Source organism: Diprion similis, chromosome 8 (genome assembly GCF_021155765.1).
Source record: "Diprion similis isolate iyDipSimi1 chromosome 8, iyDipSimi1.1, whole genome shotgun sequence".
NCBI lineage: Eukaryota > Metazoa > Arthropoda > Insecta > Hymenoptera > Diprionidae > Diprion > Diprion similis.
Window position 1 is genome coordinate 13394521 of NC_060112.1, and position 15901 is coordinate 13410421.

General features: G+C 44.4%; 1 protein-coding gene across 1 annotated transcript in view; it reads right to left on the minus strand.

Moving 5' to 3' along the window:
- Positions 1-15901, minus strand: part of LOC124409808 (roundabout homolog 2-like) — a 211441-nt gene that overhangs the window by 53136 nt on the left and 142404 nt on the right. The window lies entirely within an intron of this gene.

Sequence of the window (15901 nt, forward strand, 5' to 3'; positions counted from 1 at the left end):
GTTATTGGTTTAGTTTCTCGAGCCTGCTTGTCGACGTTTATCCAAATCTTTATGGATGAATATGAGGTTGGCTTCGTGGCAATTCGGGTCTGAAAAATGTTTGACTATGTAAATGAACCGGGGGGATATAAATAAATTTCGTAGCTGGTCAGCGCGGAGAGAAATTTCGTTTCGTGTGAAAAAACATGTATATTCCAAGGTTTGAGGTGGTTAATTGAGCCGCTTAAAGCAGGCAATAAGCCCAGGTGTATAATATCCGTATAATCCAGTCCGGAACACGCGTCGCACGTGAATGTATACGTATATAAGGATACATACGTACATACCTATATAAGAGGTAATGAACTTTGATGCGAGTACCGCGTCGTTGTAGTAACAGAATAGCTAATTATAATAGGAAGCTGTTCGTGCGAGGCAAAGTGGATATTGGAAATAGGAAATTGGTTCGAGTCGCAGGATCAGCTTCTCGTATATACCGAGGTGAGCAGACCCCGCAACGTGATGGGAATACCGAAACACCCGTAGGTACAACCTTCGTTTTGCAGTCGAATATTCGTTTGGATATCGGTGCTCACTATGAGTCGATCCGATCGTCAACCTCCGATCTTCGTCTCCGTTTTTTTTATCCGTCTCTCTTTCTCTCTTTTATTGTTGGTTCAACGACGCTATACTCGCAGAGCGACTCGATTATCCAGCGAATTAAGAGCCCGGTTCGATTGAGACGTTTCTTCGAGCCTCGCGCGTCTCAATCGTCGCGGTTTACCAGCTGCTGATAAAGAAGCTCCCTATGCCGCCTATGCAATTACGCGACGGTGATGCACTCGTTGCAACGCGAATGAAGTTGCGTAACTGCGACCGTGATCGCACGGTCCCGTTGCTCGCTCATGAATGGTCGCACTTGTTTCCAACCCATTTAGCGAAAAATAAAAGTCCCATAAACAGGCACGGGATTACCCGTAACTATGGGTCACGAACATATTCAGCCAGTAGCGTGGATGCACATGCAGTTTTTAATGCTAAAAAAGCTTGAAAAACGTTGCAATTTAGTTGTTTAAAATAGGCACTGCAATAGGATGCCTCGAGGACATTTTCCTCGAATTTAGTTGGATTAAAAACAATAACTCTAAATTTGATAATTAAATATCAAGAGTTTGATCAAAAGATTAGAGGTCGTCGTTATCTTTTAATTTCAATCTATCAGAACAGTTCCTTTGATATTGTTATCTAGTTTCAAATAAATTCTTTGGATTGTTAAAGGGTTAGAAATAAGTTTGAGGGTTAAAAATTCGATGCTTGTTGGTTATAGTTGCATGTAGTTTTTATCGATTTGAAAAATTGTTTTACACCGACCCTACACCTGGTTCAATTACTATTTTAAAATCCTTTCTAAGCGTGACACGTGCATAGAAAAACTTCCTAAAGTTCTAGAATAATATGTCAGTATACGAACTTGTGTCGAAGTGTCGAAATTTCGTTAAATATGAGTGAAACAACGCAATTTTCCCATGAATAATAACATTTCGCACTGTAACACAATCGAGCGGAAGCGGTGATTACAGGGTTGAGTATCGGAATAAGAATAAGGGTAGCGCGAGGAGGGAAGGTCCTAAATCATTCAGCGATGCCTAATGATTACGTCAATCAATGGCGGAATTATTCCCCGCGTCTCCTCTCTGCTCGGTTTGCTCACTCCGGCGTCTCTGACCGGTCGCGTGTTCCGACCACATCAGGGTACAATCGATGTCGCGGGGCGAGGCGAGGGGCGAGCTATTCCGGAATAAGGGCGGGGGTGAGTGAATTTCTATTATATTTCCGGGCAGCTCGTAGGTATATCGCGTGACCTGGGAATTGCTCGCGATCTCTTTCTCTCTCCCCCTCTCTCCCCCTCTCTCCCCCCTCCTCTCTCCCTCGCTCTCTCTCTTTCTCTCATGGCTTCCGCGACCCCCCGCTGCATGCAGACGATGTCTAGCAGTCCGGAGCGCACCTTCGGTTGGTGGAGCTTTTCTTCGGCGGGTAACACCCGGCCGGCTTGCAGGTGGTTGGAAGATATACCTACACCCTGCAGCTCAGGAGCTTTCTATTTTCATATACTTTTCTTAGGTAGGTTATTTATGACCCCGTTCTTATTATACACCGAGGTATCAAAACGAGCGGGAATGCTCCACGCCGCGGTTAACAATTAATAGGGGGAAAAGGTTGCGCCATGAATTTTCCACGAGCTTTTGATCAACCGGAAAACTTGTCGGAATTGATTGTTTCATCGGACGGATGGAATTGCAAACAGGAGACTCGACGTAGGCGAGGGTGAAGCTGTAACAACGGATTCTTGAAAATCTGCTTGACGGAATTTTCAAAATGTAAAAAATCGAAAGACCTGTATGGAAAAATTAAATTGTAGAAAAATCAAAGTATAGAAATTAAGTCTTACTATGGTTTTCCCCTTTCACCTTCTTATACTACGACTTTTCTACGTATCGAGATTCTTATACGACACGGATTCGTATCTTTTATTTACTCCGACCTTCCAACATTTATACCCTTTATTTCTGAATAAATTTCTGTATCATCGAGACGCGTGGGGATCGAGATGAGAAATGACGTCAACCTCGAACGTACGCTGTGAATTCTTGACGCGATTTCCGAGACCGTCGTCACGCGGACCGACAGCCAGGCAGACGGCCAGGTAGCCCCAAGCGGCATCGCTGGTCTTCTTATCGAGACCAATTCCCTCTTCTACGTTCCGGACGATAGGTTGGATCACAGCCCCGATTAACCCGTGGGTATCCGGGGCAGGGCATGATCTTCTTGCCTTTGCTTTTACTGTCCCGATGTGAGAAGATACCTCTGACGAACGACTCCGTACATCCGGCACCGCCGCATACAGTGTCAATCGAGGCTCGACGATCAGCTCGGTGTCGTCTTGGCTCTGCAGGGTCCAGATTTCGTTTCGTCCCAGTCAATTTTACGGCCCGTTTCTCACCCACCCGGATCACGAGCCAAGGGTCGTAGAAATCACAGTCGGAATCAGCCCCGATTTCTTTTTTCACTTTCACTCGAACCGTCGATTCACAATACCGTTTTTATACCTGCAGGACGAAAGTGACGGAGAGTTGAATGCGCGGATTTTTCCTATTCGTTAAGTCTGCACGATTCAAGGTATGATCAAATATTCGAAGTGAAGCCACCTCACTTTTACGACTTGGACTTTCTTCTCGCAAGCACAATTCCACCATCAGCTATGCGCCCCCTATAGAACCTCCCAAGGTGAATGATCGTAATTCTTCTAATTGGCAGACTGCCGACGACATTAATCAGAAAATAAACACCAACACGAGATCGCGTTATCGCGACGTGCCCTTCGTCGAATCGGGAACCCTGCAGCCTCCCGTCGCCTATCAGGCTTTTCCCATGGTTTCCCACAGCAGAACAACGGCATAAAATAGGGGACGAGAGGAATCCCTCGGCCAGTAATACACAGGCGTCTTAATTAAGGGCGCCCTCGTTCCGAGTCCAAGTCCAAATCGTATCCCACGTAAAAAGCGGTCGATGGGCGGATGTGAGACAACGAACGCGTCACGGACCAACTCCACTTTGGATTATCAGAGGGGAATTGATCGCGGGTAGGCTGCAGGCAGAAAGTAAGTGCCACTTAGGTCAGGGCATGAGGTTTGTACGCACAAATGAGCGAACGCCTTAGTCGAGTCTTCAATGTGCGTAATTTGCAATCATATCGGTTAATCGTTCGTCATAAAATGCGTGGAAATTGCGGCGGGAAGCGTCGCGACGCCGCGCTGGCTATGTTATACATGTAATGTCGGGTCGTACGGATAGGCGTATCAATCGATTTTATAGGATCTCGTAACAATTATTACATGTGGATTGACGTCGTCGACGTCGACACTCAGGAAACACGTCTGCGCTTTTTGCGATCATTTCAAATTCCAAAAACATGGATACCTGCAATTTTGTCCTAGATTCTGCAGTGAACGTCTGCATGTCCAGATATTGAAAAATAGACCGTCAATTATCAGGAAAAAATTAATTTGCGCTGTCATGGATAATTCCGCCCAAAATCTGTTATAGACTTGCTTGTTTGATAGTTGACGCCATGTTTTTCAATTTCTGGACATGGGTTTGATTGAGTGCATATACGGCGAAGGTAAGGAAAAGAAGGCGTCGCAATTACGGGGCCTAAAGAGCCGCGCCATGCCGGTCGTTCAGTTTGGCGTTTCGTGGCGCATAAAGTGACACGGTTCGCCCATTAGCGGTGGGTGCCTTTCGGTCCCTCGGGACCCCTGGAACCCTTGAAATTTGGGTCCCGTGACTGGAGCGACGGGCGCGTCACTCGTCGTCTGTCGCTGCTTCTGGGTGGGTGTGTTTCAGTTCCTCCATGCAATGGCAGTCCGGATATTTTTTGTTCGTCTAATGGTTGCCGGCGTCGAAGCGACTCAACCGTTATTAGTATTTGATACGTGCGAAGCTGATTTACGCACGCGTGTCTCGCTCCTTTCGTCGCTCTGCGCGAGAATTATTATAGCCGTATTCACGGCGTGACGTTTAATTGGCGGAGGGTGTACTAACAAATTCGAATTATTAATGGACCCCATTACGCGATTATATTACGCATCGTGTGCCGCATGACGTGCGGTACAACGCAATGTAATAGCTGCGGCCCAATCGCGCGGAATGTCGCGTAAAAGTTGCTGGTCTGATCATGTTTTGAAAAGAAGAAAGCAAAAGAAATGAAAAAGATTAATAAGAATGAAAAAAAGCGTGAACCTAGTTTCTCCCGTCATGGCAATTAAATGACGTCACAGCGGAGGAGCTCGCACGCTCAGCCTCTATATATCTATAAAAAGGGCCCCGTGCCGCATAAAAACACAAAGGCGCGTGTAATTTGTATTAATGGTTTTCCACCGCGGCCTTACGGCCAATTGATGTAATTCCAGGGTATTAAGTAACCCTCAATTTTTCGCTGCTATACGTTGACAAGTTGCTTTTACTTCGGGACCGTCCCTTCGGAGTTGACTATTCTTAAAGTCTGTCCATGGTTTTATTTTTCCTCTCCTATAAACAACAATAAGTCGGGTCGTTCGTTGTTTAGAAGATGGAATTATACGCCCGGTGGTAAATTAACGAAGTACAACAAGTAATTATCTCAACAAGAAAACGGTCTAGAAAATTCTTCGGTCTTTGTTCACCGCAATGCACGTACAGAAACCAATTAACAATCTGATCTGAAATCAAGTCGCAGCATCTTCTCGTATGAATTATACAGCTGAATATTGCCGTATCGGAATTAGCACTTGTGCCAAAATACAATAACGCAAATTAGACGCTGACCGCGAATCGAATGAGACTCCGCAGCGGTGACGAAGAAGTGAGTGACTGCGTGGCGAAACGGCTTCTCGCAAAATGATTTCATACCGTCTTACCACTATACCCGCCGTCAGTAAATTTGCGGTGCATGGTATGAAAAGAAGAGAGGATATAACGGATTAATTTTACGCGTCCTATTTTTTTGGCAAGTGCAGCGAGCCGAGTTGCGAAAACCGAGAGCTGGAACCGGGGAACCGGACGGGGTCCAAGGGGACCACCCATGCGTCCCGTGGGACGGGATGGGCATCATTGGCAACGGCTTCGCGCGGTCTTCTCGGCTGTCCATTAGAGCGTATATTGCGTATGAGTATACATATAAGCACACCCACCTTTTACTCGCCTCTTCTCTCACGCCGATTTCTTGGCACTCGGTCCTTATCCGGTTTTCTGTGCCTTTTTTCTTCCTCTAAAATTCGGTTGTTTTTTTTTTGTTTTTTTTTTCAAAGAACTAGTTAGTTTTCGCGCGCTCTCTCTTTCTCTATTCCTGCAGCAACTTTCTTTCTTTCTTTCCTTCTTTTGGCTGATCGTCTTCTTTTTTTCTCTCTGCACTCATCCTCGACTCTCTGGCTGCTACCTATCTCTTTATACTCGGTGAAGCAAGCCTGCTGCAGTTGCTAACTCTTCGCAGCAGCTTCTTTCTTTTGTTAAATTTCGCTACATAGGTAACCTACCTTCGTACCTACTCACCTACCTACCAACGCTGCGCAGCGCAGCTATATCCTCCCTGAACCTATACATCCTTCCGATGAATTACTCCTGTTTCTCCCGCCAGCAACTACTTAGCTAATGGCACCACTTTTTACCTTCTTCCGCACTCCTTCGCTTCATGCCGGCTGTGTTTTCTGGATCTTCCCACGTTCTTTTTCTCGCTTTTCTTCTATACGTAGCTACACCTACTTACGTGTTCCCCAAACCTTTTCCCCGGTGGTTCCTCGTTAATTGTTACCTGTTCTTTTTTTCATCCACGCCTGCCGAAAATCGCCAAGCTCCGTGGCCTATTCAAACGTTCCCACACGTTCCACCGCGTAAACGATCGCTGATTTCGTAACGCACCTTTTCTCTCCTTTCCACGGTTCAGGGAGAATAACGGGCATCCAAACAGCGGGCATATGTTGCCTTCGCCTGATGTTTTTCCAACGGGTTTTTCAGTCCCTCTAACCAACGAGCGAACGAAGATTAATCTCTCCCCTGTCCTCGAAGCCACGCCACTTCTAACGAGATTAGAAATGCTTGTCTTTCCAGTGGCGAATCAGCGTCCCATAGCGGCGCTATCCATTGTCCAGATCTCGAGTCCGGCTCTCGAGGTGCGGGAAGGCTATCGAAATAAGAAAAAAGGGCAGCATTCTTTGCAGCCTTCATTGGTCCTCGAAGAAAGAAGGGACTCTCGACGACTGGGTGTCGCCTGCATGGAGGGGGAGGGCGAGTGACTTGGCGTGAAATATTTTCCAGTCACCGAAGATTCCTCTCGGGTGAACGACTGGCGATGATCAATCCTCGAGATAACCGCTCAACCAAAATAACAACACTCACGAGCGCGTGGAACCGCGAAACTTACAGCGCGGATCATGGCTGCAGATGCTTTGCGACATCGTGTCTTCCTGCCTTTCTGGTAACGCGGAGCGATCGAATTTGAGGTGAAATCGTCCATATGCAGCTTTGCAAGCTCGGGGATGAACGCGGTTTTAGGCACATTTTTACCCCCCTGAGCATGCCGCTCCCCATGATCGACGGATGACTTCGGGTTGTATGGCGCCGGTTGATAAGTCAGGGATGCAAGAGTTCGAAAAGTGACGGGAAAATTCCCCTCGTTCGAAGGGGTAGATCGGGGAGATATCGGAGGCTGCGCGGGTCTGGCGTTGAGAAATTGATCCTTGAAGTCAGCTCCTTGCGTTACAGATCCAAACTATATGTCCAGGTTATATCGAGACGACTGAATTTTCAATTCCAAATATCATAACAGCACAGTTGATCCTGCTCAAAGTTGAACGCATGCGGCTTGGCTGCATGCCGGAAGAGGAATTTTCTATTTTCTTTGACGATTTGTTAGTCGGCTGATGTATTGGCGTCGTCAAAGGAAACTTTTTAGTCATCTTTTCTTCCGGGGTGGTGCATGGCAGGAACTTTGGAGAAAAGTTTGACAGTGATTGAAGGAAGCGGCGTCGCCGTTTTCTCCCACCGTGTAGGTACGTTGACACCGAGGAAACTTCGGTCGGCGGTTTTTTCAACCCGAAAGGAATCCATGAAAATCAAAGGGAATCAACGTAAATCCAAAAATCCCTGACGCACCGGGACAGGTGACGTCGAGACGCGTCCATCGCCACGCTATTTTTGTAACCTCCACGAGCAGCGGTGGTGGATCGGCTTTCGTGTCCCACTCGCCTATACGTGCTCGATTATTTATTAATCAGCCGTCAGAACGCCTAATTGCGAGCGTCTCGCCTCGGGGCGCGTCGTTACAATTATAACAACAATAATAATTTACGCCAGACGCCTTATGCCGCCGCTCCTGGATCTCCAACTTAGCTGCTCTTCGATACCGAACGAAACGATTACCGCCTTTGGCGAATGCCCAAATGAATCTCAAACGCGTTTTGCTTCTGTGGTAGAGTCGAGCCGATACTCTGACGTGGCGTGGTGATTTGTGCGATTTAGTTTGCTTCACTGTATTGGCCAGAATTTCAAGAGTGAACAACCGTAGACACCGAATTCAAGGATTCTTTTAACCGACTAAATATCTGCTAGCATGAAATACGTAACAAGTTGCAGGGAATACGAAAATTACACATCGGTGGAAACTGATGTTGTGGGAATGCAGGGTAGATGTACAGATTTTGGTCATCTTAATTAGTACCAGTTATGACCACTGCTTGATCCAGTTGTGGCCACATTCATTACGTGCAAACGGAGGTTATAGCCACAAATGATACGTGCTTTGACCTACATGGACACTGATTCTGGAACAACAAAGTGTATCAAGTATCAAAAACGTCCGTCGAAAACTTACTCAAAGTCGGATTTTAGTTATGAACTGAGTAATTAAATAGATTAAAAGTCAAATTAATAGATACCCAATTATATAAAGGTAGCCGCAAATAGTACAGCGATCAATAACATCGCATTTACCCTAGTTCTGTTTCTTGGTGGGAAAGGCATGAAGTTTGAATCCATCTTCATTCAATGTGTAACTTGATTGGAAGACTGCCAAGAATTGGTCTCATGTGATATATACGACTGCAATATTGAGGGCTCCTTTCATCAAGTCGCCCTTTCAAGCGATTCGTGTTACCTGTAATTACACGTCGGTGAAGAATGAAATAGCATTCGTGTCAAATTAATACCGTGAAGCTACCACGTGATTCTCAAAAATAGAAGGACAAAAATGAAAAAAAAAAAAATCCAAACGGCTTCAGCTATTTATCGGTGCAAATATTTTGCAAGTGCAGAACAGTCGCGGGATTTTAGCGTGGCTAGAAGACCGTCCTGAGAGACACAAGAAGCCAGGGGTGTCGAGGGTGGTTGAAAAAGACTCGGGTGTCTCTCGACGGGCGTTAAAGTTATTCCGAGACGAAGCAATGCGCGAATCTCCCCGGGCAGCGGATCCTCGTAAACATATTCGCTGGCTGTTGGAGCCGATAAACGTCCTAATAATGACGGAACAGCGATATTCCTGTCTCTAAATATTTACAGAGGGTCCCGCGCCGTCTAGTTCATGAAGCTATAAAAAGATGAAAGTGCAGCAGTCCTCACTCGAGCTCGGTTGGCTCGCGTGTTAAGACATCGAGAAGTCGAAGACGAACGTCCGCCACTCCCAACCACCCTTTCTGGCCAGACGTCTTAACTCTTCTTCAGCGTTGAGACGCGCACCAAGTGCAGTGAGTGTAGGGGACTTGGGTCGAAATTAACGTTGGCCAGTCATAACGTCGGAGCTCATCAATATCAATGGTCAAAACACCAAAAAAAAAAAAAAAGCGCATTTCAGAGTGGTCAAATTTTAAAATAACGAATGCTTATGAGAATTAAGTTAGTAGCGTTGCGGTAACGATTAGTGTTTAGGAAAAATCGATACTTCCCAACTTTGGGGATGTCTGAAATTTAGTAAACCACGATAAATGAAATATACTCATATTTTGCAAAGCCAACTCCTTGAAAGTTATTCTAAAATGGATTTCCGAATGACCAAAATTCCAAATGGTCAAATTTATGAATATAGCTAAACTTCGGACGAGTCAAAACTTGAATAAAGCAAATTTTTGAATCCTCGGAATTCTAACTGATAAAAACTTGGAACAAGTTGAACTTTCGATTGGTCAAAGCTCTCAATTTCGATGGTTCAGCACAGAACTCAAAACTCCAATGAGGTAAAGTTTCGAATGCTCAAAACACGGAATGGTCGAATTATCAAAGGGTCGGAATCCCGAATGATAGCAACTCTCAAAAGCTTCTGCACACTAGGAAAACTGTTTCAAAGCTGAACATAAGTAATTCTGAAATTACTTCTCTCAACGGTACCAGAAATAAGGCAAAGTAAAATGACGGAGTGAGATTACACATTCGGTGTGCCTCGAAGGACGCGACCCTCTGGTTCAAGGGTCAGGCAAACGATGGCAATCCGCTACCGCGACATAATGGGCCAGCTACCTGCCGCCGTCGGCGGAATCGGAAGACGTCGGTCCCGGAGATCCGGGGATCGAGTTGGCTGCGTGTCGGCTGTCACAGAAGCGGTTCCTCGGCGAAGAACCTCGCGTCGTCCACTGTCGCCGGGATGATCGATGCGACTCGCCTCCCGCCGCATACCGTCGTGTCTCAGCTTCCTCTGTCCGCCTCCTTTTCATCCTCTTTCAACCGGATGATACTGGTAGCTACCCCTGCCGGACCCTTTAACTCATCTCCGGAAGACGAGGCAGCCTTATCCAATTGCATAATGGATACGGAAAGGTTTTTTTTGTCGAATTGTGTTATTCAAGTATATCGAGGTTCTCGTTGCGGTGAGAAATTCCCACCGTTCAATTTTGGTCACTTTTTTCGGGTGCCTTTTCAGGCATGCTGTCCAATCGAGATATCAGAACGAATTATATGGGAGTTTCTATAACGTGTCCAAAACTTTCGCTGGGCATGACAAGAATTTTCCATTTGCAAAATTCAATCTGAGATATATTCTCTGCAACAATTATTTGTTTTATAAATAACGTTCTACGATATTGTAGATAAAAATAATATCGGTAGTAAAAAAGAAACCCGAAATGAACAGAGACACACAAATCGTTTGTTCAAACGTATCAGAACGTTACTTACAAAATGCATTTAAATAGCTATGTATGTATACTTAAAAATGTCGCGACCGATGAAAAGGATTACGTAACGCTTGCGGGGACATCTTGAGATACTTTGGCGAGAGCATAAACCGGGAGGAGGTATATAATACGAGACGAAAAAAATCACTCCGTAACGCGTTTTGAATTTTAAGCACTCCGCGGGCTGGAAAGCGTCGCGTCGAGAGTCAATTCGACTTCTCGCTGCATTCTAACGGGGCGAGTGAGTTAGTGAAAAAAGAGAGAAACTTTTCCCGCGATTCGTACACCTGGCGTGGCGTGGCGGGCTTTTAAAGTTGCCTGTTTTTCCATAAAAATTACGTCTAAATTCAGACAAATTGAGCGGTGGGATTCACGCGCGCTTTGCCCGCGAGTGTTTATATGTATAAAAGTTTCATCAATGTTGAAAGCTTTTTTGCGTTCTTACGTTTACCCTGGCTCCGTGGGCTGTCGTCGACTTTCCGTACCTACCCTCCTTGTTTCCTTTTTTTCATTCACTTTCTTCAAGCTCAATTCCATTATCCGGAAACAGGCAATATAAAAAAATAAATAAAAAAAAAAAATAAAAAACATGTATACATATATGTAAAGTCGCGTATCGTCGCAGGCTATTGCAATATTTCAGGCATACAGCGTGGCTTGGATTGCAAAAATTTCGAAATAGAATTATAATATTCTCGAAATTCACGAAGCACGGCTGATCCTTACTGCTGAACAGATTATCCTTGACGGCGAACGACGATCCGACCGGATCAGCGTGCAGAGCAATTCGGCACGGTAGCCGCCACGTCGAAGTGTGTAGTAAAAGGTTTGAATAAATTACCGTTTCCTATTGGTGGTCAGAGGATTTTTGATAACCGGTCCCGGATTTTATTGCTTCGAAGGAATAAATCATCCTTTGTAGAATTCCGCGGGGAATAATTTTCAAACTAAACGACCCACGCGGTTTGGCGCTCATTGAACCCTGCTGCAATATGTGAGAAGGCCGAATACGTTTCGATGGGGCGGAGCTGTATCGGTCTAGAAAAAATGTAAGCCAACCAAAAGAGGAGAAAAATAAAAATAAATAAAAGAAAAAGAAGGAGAAAAAGAGAAAAATTCCGTAGACACACGAGAGAAAACCGCGTGATGAAAAATGTGGGAATCACGTGCAACCTCCAGCCGCCGGCTTATCATCGCAAGCGTTGACGTTTATTTCTTCCTCCGCAGTTCATCGGGCAATGCATTTAACCGGACCAACGAGGGCGATAATTTCCCATGAGGATTAGGCGGCGCGGGATGATCCCCGAGGACCAGTAATTACGATTTGCGGAAAGTAGAAAATATATTTCATTCGGTATACATATACATATCACATATCTATATAGTATAGTAATTCATCTCACGGGAGAGATTTGTCGAGTTTATCAATTTTTGCGGTTATAAGTTTATTGATATAAAAAGAAATGTTATACCTTATATACGTGTATTTTTTCGCTAAACTATAAGAATTGATTTCAAGTTAAACGATATGAAAGATCAAAGATTTCACGGACGTTTAACACGTAACTTGTGAAAAACGTCGAGGGTAGATTTTGTCACTGAACTGCAATTAGTGTCTAGAAAAGAAGAGAGACAGAGTGTAAAAGAAAAAGTAAAGAAAGAAAGAAAGAAAGAAAAAGAGAATCGGAGTATACCTACCTACTGGTAATGAGAAAGTGGTGAGAGGGCAGACTTTTCCGGGGCTGTAGGTATACAAGCTGCCCGTTTGTCTGCCTGTTATATACAGATATACATGGATGTATCACATATACATATACATATATACATGTATATAGATATATAGCGTTTATTTCGTAGCAATATCCTCATTCGCGCGGAGCGCCCTCCGGGCATTCCACTGTCTCGTATTGTCGACGGTGTTATTTTTCCTTCCTTATAGCACTCGTCGTTTTGTCTCTCCTCGACATATTATACCTTTTACACTTCGTTTTGAGCATAATTTTTTTTCCCCCGAGCCACGGCTGCGGCATGGAATTTGCTAATAATTCGCGATGCCGAGCCGCGCGAGCATAGCGGCAGCATCCCTCGCTTATCGCATTGCCCGAGTATTTCACCGTCTCGTATAATATATAACGTCGGTGAAAACCCGTGTAGGTGAAGTGCGACGGCGCCCATGTGCGAGCGATAAATTACAGAGAGAAGGAGAGACGTGAAGGTAGAAAGAAAGGAAGAAAGAAAGAAAGAGAGAAAGAAAGCGGGAGCGAATTCACCCGGCTTAAGGTCCAGGCTACGACGGCGAACGAAGAAGTTCAAGAATTCAGAGAACAGACGGATAGAATGTGAAAACAACGGCTTATATTGCGTCGGGCTTAAACACCGGTAGCATTTTACGAGGAACAACTGATCGGACACGTTGCCCATGTGGTCCGGTTCACCCCGCGGGATCTGTTGGCAAAAACTGGACAAATATAACTGCGCGTCGCAAATCCCAACGGGATCTTCGTAGCTCGTATCGACTCGCATCGATCAATCGGCACTATGAGAAATTTTGCAAAAATGTAAAAATTATAACTGAAGTCATCTGAAATTTTATACTGAAACTGCGATGATATCGTTTTGGTATAGATCGAAATTAAAAATAAATCCGATAGTGTTTCGTGTGATTTTGTGAAAAGATTTTCGTGATTGTAGCTTTTGCCGAATGTAACGGAAAATCGTTGAAAATATGAGACGTAATTTAATGGGATTCCGAGCCTGCATGGAACGCGACCGATTGAACGATTGGAAAACGATTCAAACCAATACAAAATCCTCGAGAGATATGATCCGAAATCGTTGAATCATTCGCGGACTCTGTATCAGGGACTGCGTCATTAGAGAAATAACTAAGCGTCGAAAAATCCATTCATGAGCGCATGAGGGTAAAATACTCTTTTCAAATTTCAATTATGGATGTTATAACAGTCCGAAGAAGAGTACTAAATTCATTTTTTTTTTAAACACAGAGCCTTTTATTCATTTACAGATTGAACTTGAAGAGCTGTAGGTACTTCCCACATATCCTTGAATCGAATGATTGATTTTGAAAATCGCGAAATATCAAGGCACGTTGGAAATCGCGGTGCATGTAGACGACGAAGGGTGTGCGCGGTTGGTTTCGAACAAATAAATGTCGGTGGCCACGTCGGCCGCATCCTAATGAGACGACGCCTGTCATAACGAACCAACCCAATCAATTACGGACTGACTGGTACCTGCCTATACTGCTAGTGCCCACCCATACGAATGCAGTGCGTATTGCATGTACACGCGTGCAGCGTTCTGCATCCCGAATACGGGAACGACGTTCGTCGTTAGTTTAGACGAACTGCAGGCCCCGCATTACCACCTACGTGCATTAAAGCAATTATTGTAATTATCATTTTACCAATCAACCGACTGCCGCGCATCTCGTCCTCGCTGATTCACCCTAACTGTGCTAACCACGCAACGCGCCGATCTATACCGTTCGAATTGTACCTGCATTATGCACGACACATATCTTCGGGAATTTTAAATGAATTCAAACTAGCACTTAGATCCAATTTTAATTTTTCTGGGCGTCTTTCTTCTCAACTTTCCGCTGTTTTTTTTTTTTTTTTTTTTTTTTTCAGAGAAAATGTAGAATAGGGAAAGGATGTTAGTAAAATTAGCCTGAACATTAAAAGTTCAGTTTTAGCGAGATATCGGCGTTTCAAGGAAAACAAATACGCGTGTGTGTGATCAATTTTTCAGCCAACGATATTTGGTTTCGATAGACGGGGATTTTCTTAACTTATAAGCGATCAGAATTTGGATATTATCAGTCCAGGAGTTTTCGATTTATTCGATAAAATAATTACATTTTGAGAGTGGATCAACAGATTTTGATAATTTTTTTTAAATCCTGACTAAATTTTGAAATTAATCGGTCATTTTGTTTCTGAGAAATTTAAATAACAATGTAAAAAACAGAACTAAAAAATTTCTTTCTATAAAAAAGAAATTTCGTATGAGAACTAGTTGAAAACAGAATGTTTGTCTTCGATATTTGGAAAGAATGTGATAGCACAGAAATTTCCGAAGCTCGTACATCGCAGCCGGCGAATATACGTGTACGTTCTCAGGAGCAAATTCCCCGTCTAAAGATAGTAAAACCTTCGTAACTCGGGTGCCGAGACACAGAGACTCGTGGAGAGGAAAAAGAAAATATTTGCAGGGTAAGTTGCGCGCACAGGAGCCGATGTCTCGTGTTTTTCGAATTAACGCTCTTGAGCGCGGACGCGCGGATCCTTTGACGATCTTGTTCTCGCCATCGGACTTGTCGCCAGTCCTTTTCATACATCATCTTATTATTGCCCTCATCGAGCCGAGTCGAGGCGAGGCGAGGCAGCCTGAAGCTCGTAATGCCGGGGCAATTTTCATGCGGTGAAGAAAACGGAGAAAAACAAGAAATATAAAATGGAAAATAAAAGATGGGAGAAAAAAATTTTTGCAAGTACATTAATCCGAGGTGGATGATCATTATGCGAGCTTGCCAAGCCCGAGGAGTGCGCAGGATCGTTGCTCGGAATTTCTTTGCCAGTTTAATATACACCGACGTGATAATAATAATTGTCACCACTTTCTCAGACGCGTAGGAAAGAAGTTTTTTGCCATTTCCTGAACGCGGATTCCGCATCGTTGACAGGCAAGATCAGGCGCGCGGTAATATTACCCGGATATTTCTCGCTTGAGGTATAATAATTCCGCTCGACGTTTTGCCAATAAAGTGCAATGAGTAACTGTAACTATTCGGCGAAAAATGTGCGAGTTAAATTCCGCGATATTTTCCGTTACTCCCACCTGTCCGCAGCCTCTCTTGTTTAATATAAAACGAGGAGAATATAATTTTAAACAAAGCCGAAAACAATTCGTCGCACTGTAGAATTGTCACATAAATACGTAGGGATAATTATGCCGCATAATCCGCCGCATGAAAATCCTATTACAATCCCAATGATACAGCAGTTCCCAGGATTGCAGAAACGGCGCGTGTAGAACTGGAAGGGATATTCGCAAACCGTAAACGATTTGGCCAGGTGCCATTCGCAGAGTGTGTGCCAGGCTGTGCAGCTACAGTCGTTTCACTTCCAGTGCGCTTTGGAATTAACGACGAATTCTAAACGATGATAAGATAATTCGACGCTAATTGAGCTTTTTGAATCTTGCCA